Source organism: Geotrypetes seraphini, chromosome 2 (genome assembly GCF_902459505.1).
Source record: "Geotrypetes seraphini chromosome 2, aGeoSer1.1, whole genome shotgun sequence".
NCBI lineage: Eukaryota > Metazoa > Chordata > Amphibia > Gymnophiona > Dermophiidae > Geotrypetes > Geotrypetes seraphini.
In genome coordinates, this window is record NC_047085.1 from 525020034 (window position 1) to 525032787 (window position 12754).

General features: G+C 43.3%; 1 long non-coding RNA gene across 2 annotated transcripts in view; it reads right to left on the bottom strand.

Moving 5' to 3' along the window:
• LOC117354754 overlaps positions 1-12754 on the bottom strand; it is a 739456-nt gene that overhangs the window by 159848 nt on the left and 566854 nt on the right. The window contains exons 1-2 of one of the 2 annotated variants that reach the window (XR_004538239.1): positions 8681-8699; positions 997-1008 (exon numbers count right to left, since the gene is read on the bottom strand). The exons of the other annotated variant lie outside the window; for it this stretch is intronic. This is a non-coding gene — a long non-coding RNA (uncharacterized LOC117354754). Of the gene's footprint in view, positions 1-996; positions 1009-8680; positions 8700-12754 lie in introns of those variants that run through there. 2 annotated transcript variants of the gene reach the window in all.

Sequence of the window (12754 nt, forward strand, 5' to 3'; positions counted from 1 at the left end):
TGTGTGCCACTAAAGAGAACTGGTGAATGTTTTTTTTTTTGTGATTGAAGATTTATGTTTATGATTACTTGCCTGACTAAAGGTCCCGGTTGGCCTCTTTTGTTTTGAGCCATCCTAGCCTGAGTTCTCTGATATAAAGGATTGTGTTATAAGACTGTGAGGGTGTCACTCTATCGGAGAATGCACCTTAATCATACCACCTAATAAAGGGGAAGTTTAAGGATTAAAGAAGTGACTCATTTTTGTCTTTTTGATTTGCTGACCAGACAGTGCATATTATCCAGCAGGACCTCCCTCCGTCTAGGGAGGCACGTCGGAGCAGCGCATATGTGAGTGTGGCCGGGCTAGCGTGAAAACACAGGTACCGGCTCCGCTACAATTGTCTGTTAGTGGATTCTTACCCCCCTTCTTAAGGTTGTATATAATATATTTTTAATTGTTACTTGCTTAGTATGTAATAAGCGATTTATCAAATTTAATAAAACTTGAAACTTGAAACTTTATTGTCTTGTTCACTAATACCTCCAAGTCCCTTTCTTGGGTACTCTCATTCAATGACAACCCTCCCATCGTGTAGCTCAGTGTTTCCCAAACCTGTCCTGGAGGACCTCCAGGCCAGTCGGGTTTTCAGGCTAGCCCTAATGAATATGCATGGAGCAGGTTTGCATGCCTGGCACCACCATTATATGCAGATCTCTCTCATGCATATTCATTAGGGCTATCCTGAAAACCCGACTGGCCTGGGGGTCCTCCAGGACAGGTTTGGGAACCACTGGTGTAGCTGTACCTTGGGTTTCTGTCAAACATAAATGCACATACACACAGAGGTAAACACGCATATAATAAGACATACAGACACAGATATGAACCCAGACACTGACATGCACACAGAGGTAGACACAGTGGCTACAAAGAGCAAGATTTTCTGATACAATAACACCAATTCAATACTTTTGACTTTGGCAATAGTTCAGAAAAACAAAAGCTTGGACTTACCGAAACATTAACCTAAAGGGAAGAATGAGAGCAGTGATATTAGAGAAGAACTTCTCATGGGAGAGTTATACAGCAGCAAAGTCACTTTATTGGCATCAATCAATAGAGACAGACACACACATATACACAGAGGAAGACACAGTGGCTGAAGGATACTGGTTTGCTGTCAGATTTCTCCATATCCAATGGTTCTGAAACTGGAGACATAGCCCACCACGAGCTCTCCGCAACCATCTGTGCAACTGAGTGTAGGAGGGTAGTTGCTCCGTCAAGACTTGTAAATAATTATTATTAGTATTTTTTGGAACTTCCACCACATTTAGAACCCACCAACTTCTTCAGAGGCATTTCCCCAATAAGATAATAAAAAAAGCCACTGCCACTCATGAATTCAAACTCTCTGTCTAATATGCCAGAACCAAAATTCAGCAGCAGGAGCTTCTGGGTACTTAGTTAATAATTATCAAATTATAAGTATTAATAATATAGAGTTTCCCTTTTTTTACTTGCTGTGATGGCAGCAATAGGATTCCATCACCTTGCAGAGTCAAAATATGGCCCCGAGGGGAGGGAACAAGAGAAGAAGAACGTGGCCCAATAAAATCTTCTCAACGGTGCAGCCTTCAGAATCCCTGCGTGGGAACCAACGTCCCAGTGTGGCTTTCCTATTAGCCGCTGAAAGCACCCACGTCCCAACACTTACCTGGGATATTATTGATTGCTGCCAATGCTGGGGTGCAGCCAGTTGAGCTGGAATGGCACTTCCCTCCCCCGCTGGAACAGAAGCAGGGCCCTGAGGGGAAGGAGCCATAAAAATCACTGGCATTTTCTCCGTGCCGGTTTGTAGTGAAATTGGAGGCATAGATATCTTAACTTCTAAAGTCTCCATGGTCCTAGCGGCTGCTATGTGAGAAAATGAGGCTGGCAAGTCTGTAAGGGCAACAGACCCACGCTTGTTCTGAAGAAGGGCTTGTTAGGTTTTCCTTCTTTTTTTTTAGCGATTGTTGTTCTAGCCAAAAATACTTGTGATTAGTTGTCACAGGCAAAAAACTGGCAGTTGAAGAAATCAGTTTCTCTGTCTCTGAAGAACTGTGACTATTTGACTGGTGTAGTATGATTTTCTTTTAGCTTTTGTTTGTATTGTTTGTTCAGTATTCTCCAGGTTGTTTTTGTGTGTTCTTGGTTGTCTTTTCACCATTCTCTTTCAAGACGTCTGCATTGTCATTTGAGTTGTAGTAGTTCATTGTCAAATCATTTGTCTGAGCGTCTTCAGATTCTGGTTTTTATTTGTGGTTGTGTCATGTCTTCAAGGATGGCTGTGCTTAGAGTGTGCCAGTGGTTTAGGAAATCCTTGTGGTTGCCATCTTAGATCATGGTGTCTACTTTGTTCCAGAATGTAAGTGGGTCGATCTTTTAGTGTGTTTGTGTGGTTATTTTGTTTGGTCTTGCCCTGTGTCCAATTGATTTTGAAGGTGTATCTTTAGTGGTCTGACCAGAGGGTGCAAGACCAAGTTCCATTTGTGGTGTGTATTTCTTGAGTGGTGGATGTTTGGGACATGAAGGCAGCTATGTTGAGTTGGTAGCCCTTTTTGTGTGTGGTTTGTGGGTCCAGGATTCTGTAGGAAAGTGTTTTGAGGAATGCGAGGAGGTTTTCGGTTTGATTGGAAGATTTGTCTTCTAGGTGCAGGTTAAGATCACCTAGGATTAGGTTGTATGTTGATGTGAGGGAGTTTCTGAGAATAAATTCTTCGGATTCTGATTTTGCAAAGTTCCATTTTCCTTGTATTATGTAGCTAAATAAGCATGTTAGTGTTTCTTTGAGTGTGGGGCTCGATAGTTGGCATGAGAGTAGATTCATGTGTGGGGTGGAGGCTTTGTCCTGTAGGGCTATATTTAGAGTGTTTTTGGCTAGGATGGCTAGTCCTCCACCTTGTTTTTTGACTCTGCAAACTACTTGTATTTTGTAGCCTTGTGGACACACTTCTGTTATTCTGAGGTTGGCGTCTGAGGTTAGCCATGTTTCTGTGAGGAGTTTTTCTGTTTCTATCCAGTCCCTTATATTATCAGTTTTTGGGCCTAGGGATCCGATGTTCTTGTATGCGCATTTTATTGATGTAAATTCTGTTTTAGTGTTACTTGAAGTTTTTGGGTAGATGAGGTAGTTTGCTTGGGGGTTGGTTTGTTCCTGGGATGGTTTCGGGAGGCGTTTGTAGGTCTTCTCCCCCAGGTCTGGGGAATCCTGTGGTGCATGCAGGAGGAGCAGTCAACCACGTTTATATGGTATCTCCCTGCTGGGTGGTGGTTTGTATTACTTGTTACTAAAACTGGAATTAGAGAGTTATACTTTCCTTTTGCTTTCCGGTTTGTTAGCATAAAGAGTAACATAGTAACATAGTAGATGACGGCAGATAAAGACCCGAATGGTCCATCCAGTCTGCCCAACCTGATTCAATTTAAAAAAAAATTTTTTTATTTTTTTTCTTCTTTGCTATTTCTGGGCGAGAATCCAAAGCTTTACCCGGTACTGTGCTTGGGTTCCAACTGCCGAAATCTCTGTTAAGACTTACTCCAGCCCATCTACACCCTCCCAGCCATTGAAGCCCTCCCCTGCCCATCCTCCTCCAAACGGCCATGCACAGACACAGACCGTACAAGTCTGCACAGTAACTGGCCTAGTTCAATCTTTAATATTATTTTCTGATTCTAAATCTTCTGTGTTCATCCCACGCTTCTTTGAACTCAGTCACAGTTTTACTCTCCACCACCTCTCTCGGGAGCGCATTCCAGGCATCCACCACCCTCTCCGTAAAGTAGAATTTCCTAACATTGCCCCTGAATCTACCACCCCTCAACCTCAAATTATGTCCTCTGGTTTTACCATTTTCCTTTCTCTGGAAAAGATTTTGTTCTACGTTAATACCCTTTAAGTATTTGAATGTCTGAATCATATCTCCCCTGTCTCTCCTTTCCTCTAGGGTATACATATTCAGGGCTTCCAGTCTCTCCTCATACGTCTTCTGACGCAAGCCTCCTATCATTTTCGTCGCCCTCCTCTGGACCGCCTCAAGTCTTCTTACGTCTTTCGCCAGATACGGTCTCCAAAACTGAACACAATACTCCAAGTGGGGCCTCACCAATGACCTGTACAGGGGCATCAACACCTTCTTTCTTCTAGCTGACTACGCCTCTCTTTATACAGCCCAGCATCCTTCTGGCAGCAGCCACTGCCTTGTCACACTGTTTTTTCGCCTTTAGATCTTCGGACACTATCACCCCAAGGTCCCTCTCCCCGTCCGTGCATATCAGCTTCTCTCCTCCCAGCATATACGGTTCCTTCCTATTATTAATCCCCAAATGCATTACTCTGCATTTCTTTGCATTGAATTTTAGTTGCCAGGCATTAGACCATTCCTCTAAGTTTTGCAGATCCTTTTTCATATTTTCCACTCCCTCTTCGGTGTCTACTCTGTTACAAATCTTGGTATCATCTGCAAAAAGGCACACTTTTCCTTCTAACCCTTCAGCAATGTCACTTACATACATATTGAACAGGATTGGCCCCAGCACCGAACCCTGAGGGACTCCACTAGTCACCTTTCCTTCCTTCGAGCGACTTCCATTAACCACCACCCTCTGGCGTCTGTCCGACAGCCATTTTCTGACCCAGTTCACCACTTTGGGTCCTAACTTCAGCCATTCAAGTTTGTTCAACAGCCTCCTATGAGGAACTGTATCAAAGGCTTTGCTGAAATCCAAGTAAATTACATCTAGCATGTGTCCTCGATCCAGCTCTCTGGTCACCCAATCAAAAAATTCAATCAGGTTCGTTTGGCACGATTTACCTTTTGTAAAGCCATGTTGCCTCGGATCCTGTAACCCATTAGATTCAAGGAAATACACTATCCTTTCTTTCAGCAACACTTCCATTATTTTTCCAACAACTGAAGTGAGGCTCACCGGCCTGTAGTTTCCTGCTTCATCCCTGTGACCACTTTTATGAATAGGGACCACATCCGCTCTCCTCCAATCCCCTGGAATCACTCCCGTCTCCAGAGATTTGTTGAACAAGTCTTTAATAGGACTCGCCAGAACCTCTCTGAGTTCCCTTAGTATCCTGGGATGGATCCCGTCTGGTCCCATCGCTTTGTCCACCTTCAGTTTTTCAAGTTGCTCTTAAACACCCTCCTCCGTGAACGGCGCAGAATCTACTCCATTTTCTCGTGTAACTTCGCCGGACAATCTCGGTCCTTCTCCAGGATTTTCTTCTGTGAACACAGAACAGAAGTATTTGTTTAGCACATTTGCTTTCTCCTCATCACTCTCCACATATTTGTTCCCAGCATCTTTTAGCCTAGCAATTCCATTTTTTATCTTCCTCCTTTCACTAATATATCTGTAAAAATTTTTATCTCCCTTTTTTACATTTTTAGCCATTTGTTCTTCCGCCTGTGCCTTCGCCAAACGTATCTCTCTCTTGGCTTCTTTCAGTTTCACCCTGTAGTCCTTTCTGCTCTCCTCTTCTTGGGTTTTTTTATATTTCATGAACGCCAACTCTTTCGCCTTTATTTTCTCAGCCACTAGGTTGGAGAACCATACCGGCTTCCTTTTTCTCTTGTTTTTATTGATTTTCTTCACATAAAGGTCCGTAGCCATTTTTATCGCTCCTTTCAGCTTAGACCACTGTCTTTCCACTTCTCTTATGTCCTCCCATCCTAACAGCTCTTTCTTCAGGTACTTTCCCATTGCATTAAAGTCCGTACATTTGAAATCTAGGACTTTAAGTATCGTGCGGCCGCTCTCCACTTTAGCCGTTATATCAAACCAAACCGTTTGATGATCGCTACTACCCAGGTGAGCACCCACTCGAACATTAGAGATACTCTCTCCATTTGTGAGGACCAGATCTAATATCGCTTTTTCCCTTGTGGGTTCCATCACCATTTGTCTGAGCAGAGCCTCTTGAAAGGCATCCACAATCTCCCTACTTCTTTCCGATTCCGCAGACGGAACATTCCAGTCCGCATCCGGCAGGTTGAAATCTCCCAACAGCAGAACCTCCTCTTTCCTTCCAAACTTTTGGATATCCACAATCAGATCCTTATCAATTTGCTGCGATTGAGTCGGAGGTCTGTAGACTACACCCACGTAGATAGAAGTTCCATCTTTTCTTTTCAGAGCAATCCATATCGCTTCTTCCTCTCCCCAGGTCCCTTGCATTTCGGTCGTTTGGATATTGATCTTTACATAGAGAGCTACTCCTCCACCTTTATGACCATCTCTGTCCTTCCTAAAAAGATTATATCCCGGTATGTTTGCATCCCATCCATGTGATTCACTGAACCATGTCTCTGTGATAGCAACAATATCTAGATCTGCCTCTAATATCAGGGCTTGCAGATCATGAACTTTGTTGCTTAGACTGCGAGCATTTGTGGTCATCGCTTTCCAGCTATTTTTCAGCGATAATCTCCTTTTTCGTATGGATTTTTGTGTCGTTTCACTTTCCGTTGCAATACTAAGAAATGAGTTTGTGATATTGCTTATGTTGCAGCCTTTACTACTATCACATCTTTTCTCTATAATTGTCCTTCGTACATACACCACCCCCACCTTCTAGTTTAAATGCCTAGAAAAATATTGTCTAAATTTCTCTGCAAGGTTTCTTTTTCCTGCTGTAGTAATATGTAGCCCATCAGTGCAATATAGCTTCTTGTCATTTCATGTATTTCCCCATCCTCCTATGTACCTGAAGCCTTCTTGATGACACCAGGCTCTGAGCCATCTATTAAAGTCCTCTGTGTTTTTCATTCTTTGCTCTCCCTTTTCCATATGCAGGCAGTATTTCAGAAAAAGCTAAAGTCTTTACAAAAGGTTTCACGCCCTCACCAAGCTCCCGAAAAGCTTTCTGTGCTGCAAGTGTGGAGTTGTTGGCCAGGTCATTTGTTCCCAGATGGATAACAACATCAGTGTTAAAATCCTTAGTTTCTTCCTTAATTATAGTCAGTATTTGCCTGGAACTCCTGGTAGCTGAGGATCCTGGAAGACATTTCACTATTTTGGTCTCCTCGCCCTGTGTTCCAAGGTTAATGCCTCTAATGATGGAATCCCCCAACAGTAATAGTTTTCTGTTTTTAGCTTTTTTATTTGTACTTAGGGTGCGCTTGTTCTCTTGAGTTTCCTTCATTGGTTCCAGTCCCACCTCCCTTCTGTTTTCCTGAGTATCGCAGTGCACTAGTGGAGCGAAGGAATTCTGTAGAGGTAATATTAGTGAAGGTGGATGTTTCTGTGTTACATGTCGCAGTCTTCCTGAGCCTACTGTGACCCATTTATTCCTGGGCTGTTTTTATTCTTTGAGGTAGAGGTGGTAAGTTGGTATGATTTTGTGGAGTGATGGAAGCTGCTTTAATTGTATTCAATTCCTGTTTAAGTTTGCAGAGCTCCTCCTTAATACTGGCAAGTTGAAGACAGATGGGGCAAGCCTTAAGCCTCCAAATAGTATGTCTTGGAATTAAAGCACCACAGTGATTGCATAGAATAAAGGTCATCTTGATTGGTTGTGAAGTCCTGATTATATGGGTCTCTATATATGAATAGTGGTCCCTGGGGTTGGTGGGACTATAAGTAAGACTACTAGTAAGGCAGAAATATAGGCTCTATACCACCTAAAACACAGTATTTTAAACAAGACGATGACTATTTGTTTCTGTTTTGTTATCTTCATTTTGTGGAGTTGAGAGGTGTGGGTTGGTTGGTATGTATGTGAGGAAGTTTGGAGTGAGTTGTATTTCTTTTGGGGTTTGTTTTATCTGTGGTATGGGTAGGATTATTTTTTTGCTCTAGGAGGGACTGGAGCAGCGTCGGGTAGAGGAGGGAGGGGCAAGATAGAGGGAACCTTCCTCCTTCCTCTGCCTTGCTGTTCTGCGATTAAACTTTTTTGCTGCCGTCAAATAGGCCTGAAGAGTTGCTGGAACTCTACTGTGGGCAGAGCCAGGCCCAATCCTCACGTCAGGAGTGGCGTCGGGCGGAGGATGGAGGGACAAGATGGAGGGAACCTTCCTTCTTCCTCTGCCTTGTTGTTCTGCAGGGCAGTGCTAGGCTCTGGACCACGTAGTGGCCCTCTGTGCCCCTTAATAGAGCTAAGAGAGGGCTGAAGAGAGCCCGAGTTAAAAGTGGGCGGTGTTTCCTGCCAAAGAAGCAGGCAGGGAGCAGGATCCGGTACAGTGAGGGGAGACGATGTGGCCTTCCTTCCCCTTCACTGTACTAACATGGAAAAACTAGAGGTGATTAGTTCCGGGGAAGGAGGCTGCTAGAAGAGCCAGGTTTACCAGCAATTATGTCCCATGGGATTTCTTTAACGGCGATTGTTTCTCCGGAAAGCTTTCTGAATGAAAAAAACAAACAAACCAGGTACAAGGGAAGAAGGAGAGCCAGATCCTAGAGAAAAGCAGCAAAGTCACTTCAAAGGGATCAACTAATAGAGGCACAAAGATACTCACAGATAGTCACACAGCAACATTTGTATATGCACACCCACACGTGAACATACATGCACACACACGAACACATATGTATACAGAGCTAGACACAGTTGCTACAAAGAGAAAGTTTTACTGGCACAGTAACTCCAAAAAAGAAGCGGTTTTGAAATCTACAACAGTTGAGAAGAAGAAAAGTCTGGACTTACCCATATATGATTTTTCTAAAGGGAAGAAAGAGAGCAGAGATTTTAGAGAAGAGCAGTAAAGTCACTGTTCTGTCAGCCAAGGCATCAATCAATGGAGGTGTGCAGACACCTATGAACACGTCTGTGCACACACACACACGCTAACAGATAGTGAATGCAGACAAGAACAGACACATGTACCGGGAGCATAGCCACGGAAGGTCCCAGGCCCACCCAGTTTCACCTAAAGCCCACCCAGAGGCAGTGCACACCAGCTACCAAGGATTACATATCTCTCAGTCCTTTTTCCTCCCTCACCCCTCCATGGTATTTCAGTGAATTATGGGTGTCAGGCCAACCAACACAATGCTGGACCTGTGGGGAGATGGGTGCTGGGTGCTGAAGGGAATAATAATTAATAGTAATTTATTTTTATATATCACCTATCCAGCAGTTCAAAGCAGTTTACACAATAGGTTCTCAGCATACAATATAATAATAACATCATACATAATATAATTCTAAGTAACTAATACAAGCATAAAAATAATGAATAAAAAAACCACAAAATAAACTAAAATAGTATAGATAAAAAGATTAAAAGTATATTATAACTACATGAAAATCAATAATGTATATTATATTGTTTAAATAAGTGGGTTTTAAGATCTTTTCAAAATTGATAGAAAGTAAGAAATGGAAATTAAAGGGGGAGAGGTGCTGACCCTGCGGGAAAGGTTGGGTCAACGAATGGAGGTACTCCATCTGTGGGCAGGAGGGCTAGGGATAAGAGAGAGGGGTGCTGAATTGGTGGCCGGGGACTGGGAGCAAGGAGAGGTGCTAGACCTACAGGGTGACTGGAGGCAAGATCTGCAAGGAATGGCTGGAGAGAAGAGAAAGAAATTATAGAAATGCATGGGGGAGGCCTGTATAAAGGGTCGGGACTGGAGGGAAGGGAGAGAAGTGCTGTTCCATAGGAGGATTTACAGGGAAGCAGTGGCATGCGGAGAGGGCTTTCAGGGGATTCAGTGGGCAGCCTGCTCAACTAGTCAAACTGCATCAAACAAAAAGGAAACCAAAAGGGAAAAAAAGCAGGGCTCTTTGGCTGGGGATTCTCTGAACCCCCTGGTCTGAATTTGATTGGCTGAGCACCATCTGCCTTATGGGTGTGGGGTAAATTTCCTGAAGGCCCTGACCACATGTCACTGCAGGGAAGGGAGAAAGATGCCAGAGCAAGGGGTTGAAGAAAGAGGGAGACAACTGATTGACCCACAGTGGCAGAAAGAGCCGGATGCTGAAGGAAGAGAAGAGAGAGAGAATCAGAAGTTGGATGGGTGGTGTGGGCGATGCAGAGAGGGGAGAAGATGGACTCAGAGGAAACACAGGTGACATGATAGACACAAGGCAGTGAATCAAAGCTCTATGTATGCTGTATGGGGATGGAGTATGACCACAGAGGGATAATACTTGTCATGATGGGTGTGGGAACATGGAAAGAAAGAGACCATTTTGAACATGGGGACACATAGTGAAGATACTAGATTTTTTGGGGAGAGCAGGGACTCAGGGAGATGCTGTACATAGGAAGGCATAGGGACAAAAGCGTTGATACTGGACAGAGAAGCTAGAGATAGAGGAGTGAGAATGGATGATACTAGACCAGAGATACTAGACAAGGAACTATAGGAAAACAGAGAAAGGAGATGGAGGGTGAACATGGGAAGAGAAGAAATGTCAAATGGACAGGAGATCCTGGTGAGTGAGCTAAGAGATGAAAGAGGGAAGCAGAAATCAGAGACTGGGACCAACTTGATTGGAAAAATAAAATTAACATAGAACAAAAGGTTAAAAAAACCAACTATATATATTTTTTGTGATTAGAATGTGTCAGGTTTTATTGTATTTGTTGCCAGAGTGGTGTTAGACATAGCTGGGACCCCAAAGATCATTACCAGGTTGAGCTGCCTTCAGCTTTCAGTGGTCTTGTGGCTCTTTCTGGCCATGGGGTCAAGGGCAATTGCACAAGTTTCATTCCTCTAACACCATGTGCTATCTTTACATTTTTGCACAGTCACCTCCTCCTTCACTCTTCTCTGCTTCTGGAAATGACTATGCCTCCTTTGGGGTCAACTTTGGAGATTGTTGTCATAGCCACAGGGTGCTCTCAACCCGGTCTGGTTCTGGCTCCTGGCTCATAAGAATTTCCGCTGCTGGGTCAAACCAATGGTCCATCGTGCCCAGCAGTCCACTTACGTGGCGGCCCCTAGGTCAAAGATCAGTGCTCTAAATTAGCCAAGCCTCACCTACATACTTTCCAGTTGAGCAGAAACTTGTCCAACTTTGTCTTGAATCCCTGGAGGGTGTTTTACACTATGACAGACTCCAGAAGAACGTTCCAGTTTTCTACCACTCTCTGGGTGAAGAAGAACTTCCTTACGTTCATACAGAATCTATCCCCTTTCAACTTTAGAGAGTGCCCTCTCATTCTCCCTTCCTTGGAGAGGATGAACAACCTGTCTTTATCTACTAAGTCTATTCCCTTCAGTATCTTGAATGTTTCTATCATGTCCCCTCTCAATCCTGTCACCATCTAAAATTAAACATAGTCATTACTGAACTCCTTTTCTTTCTTCCTAAACCCACCTCTCCTCTTCCCCCATTCTCTATATTAGTAGATAACACTCTTATAATAATAATAACTTTATTCTTATATACCGCCAACAATCTTGCGACTTCTAGGCGGTTTACAGTGAGGTGAAACTGTACAGTCGGTGAATTACAGAGTATAACAGTGACCATCTGATATTAACAACATTAATAATAACAACAGTTTATATACTGCCGGATCGGGAAGTTCCGTGCTATTTACAATGAGTTAGAAAAGTTTCATTAATTGATTGGGACATTCATAGTTTAGAGATTAGAGGTTAGAGGTTAACAGTTTGCAAGATCAGATATGGGTGGAATTACGAAGGGGGCTATTGTCCTTGTTCGTTACCTATGTAATTCAAGAACAGGTATGTTTTTAGGTGTCTCCTAAATTCGCTATAGTTGTTTGAGTGTGTGATTAGTTTTCCTAGGTCTTTGCCCCATAAGGCTGCTTGGTACGATAAAAGTTGTTGATGATGTCTCTTATATCTGCATCCTCTAGCCAGTGGGGAAACAAATTTCAGGTGTGTGCTTCTCTCATGTCTGTTAGTTGGGAATGAGAAGAGGTCTATTATATATTTAGGGGCTAGACCTGATAATACCTTTAAGCAGAGACATCCTAGCTTGAACTTCGTGCGAGCCTCCATTGGCAGCCAGTGCAGGAGTCGGTAGGAAGGGGTTATACTCCAGTCTCTTCAGCTTTCAACCTCAGAGGTGATCTTTGACTTGTCGCTCTCCTTCTCCTGGCATATCCAACAGATTGCTAAAACTTGTCATTTCTTTCTCTATAATATTGCTAAAAATCCTTCCTTTTCTTTCAGAGTACGCTGCCAAGACCCTCATCCATGCTCTCTTCACCTCTCATCTGAATTACTGCAATGCACTTCCTGCTGTTCTGCTAAGCCATTTCTCTCCCATTCAATCTGTTGAAAATGCTGCTGCATACCTCATATTCCGTCAGGTTCATTATATCAACATTACTCTTCTCCTTAGGTTGCTTCACTGGCTCTCTGTCCATCTCTGCATACAATTCAAGCTCCCTTTACTGACATCAAGTGTACTCACTCTGCAGTTCCTCAGTATCTCTCCTCTCTTATTACTCCCCATACTCTCCCCAGGAACTCCATTCGTCAGACAAGTCCCTCCTGTTGGTACCCTTCTCCCTTACTGCCAACTCCAATATCCTTCCCTTCTACCTTGCTGTGCTGCATGCCTGGAACAACCTGCCTGCCTCATTACATCAGGCTCCATCTCTGACGGTATTCAAATCCAGGCTGAAAGCCCAGTTATTTGAAGCTGTGTTTAAACATAAACATAAATCAATTTCTAGACCACTTAACCAAATAGTTCTAGGCGGTTCATAAAAGATGAACTTAACTATTATCTGAGTGAAAATTTTTTTCCTCTTATTGGTTTTAAAAGTATTTCCCTGTAACTTCATTGAAT